This window comes from Pelodiscus sinensis, chromosome 6, assembly GCF_052426305.1.
Source record: "Pelodiscus sinensis isolate ZL-2025 chromosome 6, ASM5242630v1, whole genome shotgun sequence".
In the NCBI taxonomy this organism is placed as follows: Eukaryota; Metazoa; Chordata; order Testudines; family Trionychidae; genus Pelodiscus; species Pelodiscus sinensis.
Genome location: NC_143057.1, coordinates 98,704,855 through 98,709,760, shown reverse-complemented (window position 1 = coordinate 98,709,760; position 4,906 = coordinate 98,704,855). Strand labels below are relative to the sequence as shown.

The following is a 4,906-nucleotide window of genomic DNA, read 5'->3' as shown; positions in this document are numbered from 1 at the left end:
CGTTGTTGCCATTTCAGTTCTCATCTTTAGGAGTTAATGATCTGTGAAAACAGGGGTGTGGAACCTTTTTTGGATCGGGGGCTGCTTATCCACAGAAAAATCAGTCAGGGACCGCACACAAGTGAGAAGCAAAGTAGAAGCCCCTGACTGAGAAGGAGAAAGACACCACCATATTTCCCTTGCATACCAGAGCCTAAGGCAGCCCAGGCTAGTAGATTTTGTGTGCTCCAGCCCTGTGGGTAGGGTAGCTGGAGCACCAGCATGGGCTCCCCAGTACTAAGCCTTGGGGGCCAGATCCAAACAAGCTGGGGGCTGCATCTGGTCCCTGGGCCTGAGGTTCCCCACACTTGTGTTAAAACAAGGACCTCAGAGATGCTGCAAATTCAAGATAACCTCTTCAGTTTGTGTTCTCTGCACATTTTTAGGTTTCTTTACAACTTTTATACAGGACAATATGTTGCACAACACAGCCAGCAGAGGCCCATAAGGAAGCACTCAATGACAATGCTTGAGATAAACATTTAAATCTAGAACAATGAAGCATGAAAGAGGAACAAGCAATCTTCACAGCTTCTCAGGCCATCAACTAGAAGATGCTCAATAGGAGTTCAGTCCATAGCTACTCTTGAATTTCTGGTAGAGCAAAAGCATTTCAGAAAACATCGTCAAAACTGAACATACTACATATGGATTTGGATTACAGGCAGTCCCCGGGTTACGTACAAGATAGGGACTATAGGTTTGTTCTTAAATTGAATTTGTATGTAAGTCGGAACTGGCTCCAGATTCAGCTGCTGCCACTGAAACTGACCAGGGGCTGACTACAGGAAGCCGGAGGCAGCTTCCTGGAATCAGCCTGATCAGTTTCAACAGCTGCTGAATCTGGAGCCTGGGACAGAACAGCTGGGGCGCTGCCCGGTAGGTTCCCACAGGACCAACCCGGCAGCACCCCAGCTGCTCTACCCGAGGCTTCCCACAACAAAAGCCTGGTCTGCGGGGGGGGGCGCACTAGCTGCGTCCCCCTCCCCCCCCCAGCAGACCAGGGAGACAGGAGCAAAGCCGCCCAGGCGGCGGCTTTGCTCGGGTGTCCCTGGTCTGCTGGGGGGGTCCAGCGGCTTTGCTGGACCCCCCCAGCAGACCAGGGAGACCGGGAGAAGCTTTTCTCACCCCGGGGGGCACGGGCGGCAACCTGCCGCCCGTGAGCTCTGGGGCGAGAAAAGCCCCGTTCGTAAGTGCGGATCCGACATAAGTCAGATCCGCGTAAGTCGGGGACTGCCTGTATTTTTAGACTGTTACAGTGAAAATATATAATTTTTATAGGGAAAATATATAATTTTTATAGGCAATGCTGATGTATCTGGACTTTCTATTCTAAGACCATGTCTACAATAGCTTATAACTTTACCAAGATCTAACGGTTCATGCTAGAAAACTAAAATAATTGATTTGGCTGTTTATCACAAATGAGGTTGGGGGGGGGGAAGGAAGGAGGGAATAATGTGGTTTTGTCCATGTTAAAAAAAAAATTCTGTAGGCAGTTTTGTTCAACATAGTTCCAAGTGCCTCAGCTATTAATCAAGAACTTGAAATTTGGCAGGGATGTCACCCTGGATTAAGAAATGCCACTGGCTGTTCCGGTAAAAATTCACCCACATTTGGCTGAGTTATGAGCCTCTATCAGTCCCTGCTTACGCTTGCTCAATGCAGACATAAGAGTTTGGCAGCTAAATTTTTCTGAAGATTTCCTCTTCCCTGGGCATGTACCAGCTGAGCAAAACTCCCTACAATTGCTTCTCCCAGGGGCCAGCAAGTGCTATGGCATGGTGCCAGGCACAGCTTCTCCTGTCATCTCAGTGCTTCCCACCCCTCAACACTAACTGGTTCTCAGGCAATGAGAAGGAGTAAGAAGCGTGGAATGTTGAGGTTTGGGAGCCTCAGCTGGAGGGTGGTAGTAAGGTGCAATCCTAGAATTGAGTAGCTCAGGGCTGTGGAGAACTGGGCTGAGGAGCTCTTGAGGCAGAAGATGTGAAAGAGGAAGGGAGGGATAAAGAGAAGAAAGGCTGTAATCATTAGAGACCCCTCAGCGACTGCATTAGAACTCAGGATTCCTGAACCTCAACATTCCTCTGCTGGTCACCTAATATGAAACTGCTGGCGAAGTATGGACCTCCTCTCTCTCTGGTAGCAAGGATGACAGCCTACTACAGCTCATATACACTGTTAGCTCAAGTGGCAGAGCTCTATACTGTAGTATGTAGGCCTACCAACCGCGGGAGGGCAAAGGAGACAGCTGCCCTGGGGCCTGGCTATTCAAAAGAGCCAGGGATCATGGTGGCTGAACAGCGCTGAGGGGGAGGGATGCAGCGTGGTCGAGGTGGCGCTGAGGGCTGGCTGTCCCTCTTGGGGAAGTGTGGAACCCTCCTCCCCTTGCTCAGGGGTCTGGCAAATCTCTTGGCCTCCCTGGGGATATGGACCTAAAGTTTCTCTGCTGGTGACCCATAGATTTGAAGGCAAGAAAGAACCATTATGCTCAACTAATTGGACCAGCATAGCACAGGCTATAGATTTTAACTACCAGTAGATAGGAATCCGTTTAGTGACACACCATGGAATTTCTGGTTTTTTCAGGTTGCTTTTCTTAAAAAGCTAGGAAATTGTATACCAAAAAATCTTACATTGAAATAATGGTAAGGTTAATATCAGGCACTCAAAAACTTAGGAATGCCAAAATGCAGGTTTCAATTTTCGCCCAACAGCACACACTTTGTGATCCAGTCTTTAATAACATGATCCCATACTATTTTTTCCAAAGAGCCTCTTCCTCATTCAATGCACAGGATGGACAGTGCTCTGAATTAATTAGCTACACTAGTGCCAGCAAAACTTCTGCATCATTTGCTGCTGAAGTTGGAAGGTCTGTGGTAAAGAAAATTAACAGAAGAGAAAAGATGGTCTCATGGTTCAGGGAGATGAATGTCACTCTTGATGAAGAATAGTATGAATGTCACTCTTGATGAAGAATGTCACTCTTGATGACTGATTTTTCTTGCCCCCCAAAATGCCTACATGCTTTAAGCAAGTCACCTAAACCAGATTTTCATAGTTTACCACTAGCTATGTGTTCCTCATTTTTCATGTGCTAAGCTAAGATTTGGGGTCTGATTAGCAGAAGTGCTGAGCAGTCACAATTGCAACTGACATCTGTTGAATGCACAGCTTCCACTGACAACGTTCTGTTATACCACAGTTTCTCTAAAATACAGGACTTAGGTGTTCCAAATTAGGCCATCAAAATTAGTGGACATGGTACCTCTAGTGCCTCTGTGCCTCAGCCATGCATCTATAAGACAAGAAAAATGCCCCTTCACTTTTCTGGGTTGTGAAAATAAAATGGTGTTTATAAAGCCATCAAATACTAGTGATAAGCACCAGTCTTTATACCAGGGTTTGAATGATGTGTGGTTTCCCTTCAGATCACATAAATCTTTTGCCTTTGCCTTTTACTAAAGATTTCCATGGAGAAGAACATTTATAAATCACAAGGACACATGGTGACAGCAAAACAAAATATTGCATAGATGCTCATTAATTGAGCACCTTCCAGACTGTGCACAGAATAAAAGACAGGCATTCTATGAAAAATTTAGTATGTAATTGTTCACAGAATGAGACAGGTGTTCTAGGAAAAATGTATGTAATTGTGCTAAAGACTATATCATGCATATGCGTGATGGAGCTGAATTAAAAATTCACAGAGACCCTTAATTAGGACTTTTGTGATTTTTGTGTGTGACTTTACAATCTTAACTTTTAACAATACACTACAAGAGAAAGTATAGCTACAAACCTGATGTAAAATATCTAATAGAGATAATGTAATCAATTTTTTAACATTTAATCAAATCAAGAGAATAAATACATCGGGTGTATTTGTTATAAATATTCTTGTCTCCCCTTGTATTTAGTGAAATAACATGTGAATTATTTTATTTTCAGTTACCATAGTTAGGTATTAGGGCTGTCAAGCAAGTAAAAAATTTAATCATGATTAATCGCGCGTGCCTCCCTTTTGAAATGCCACCACGGCATTTCAACAGGGCAGTGCTGCATGAAGCCCAGGATCAGCTAGAGTCCCCAGCTGACCCCAAGCTCCATGCAGTGCTGGTTCTTTGGAGCTCCGGGGCAGCATTTCCAAGGGGCAGTGCAAGGCGGAGCCCGGAGTTAACTGGAGTCCCCAACTGACCCCAGGCTCCAGCCAACGCTGCCCCTTTGAAACGCCATGATGGTACATCAAAGGGGCAGCACAACACAAAGCCCAGGATCAGCAGAAGTGCCCAGTTGATCCCAGGCTCCACGTTGTGTTGCCCCTTGGAAACACCGCCCCAGAGCCTCAAAGGGGCAGCACATTAGGAGCCCAGGATCAGCTGGAATGCCCTGCTGATACCCAGTAGGGAAGTTAAAAACTAGTCAACTATCTGTTAAGCAAATGCTTATTGGATAGTCAGTCAACTAGTGGACTAGTTGTTTCCGCCCCACTTTGCTGCCTCTATCAGATAGAGGCAGCAAAGGCGGGGAAGGGGTACTTCAAAGAGGCAGTACCACACAGCTGTGCGGCACTGCTGCTTTGAAACCCCAAGGCAGCATTTCAAATGGGTAGCCGTGGAGCCCGGAGTCAGCTGGGGACTCCCCAGCTGATCCCGGGCTCTGCGCAGCATTTCCCCAGAACCCAGGTTCAGCTGAGGAGTCCCCAGCTGACCCTGAGCTCCATGGCTGCCCCTTTAAAACACCATCTCTGGCATTTCAAAGGGGCAACCTTGGAGCCTGGGGTCAGCTGGGGACTGCCCAGCCAGGGCTGGCCCACAACATTTTGGTACCTGAGGCAGGGAATTCAAATGACACCCTTATG

At 46.6% G+C, this 4,906-nt stretch overlaps 1 pseudogene; it reads left to right on the top strand.

The window, feature by feature from the left end:
- Positions 1-3,453: 3,453 nt before the first annotated feature.
- Positions 3,454-3,575, top strand: LOC149524192 (U5 spliceosomal RNA; annotated as a pseudogene).
- Positions 3,576-4,906: the final 1,331 nt, after the last annotated feature.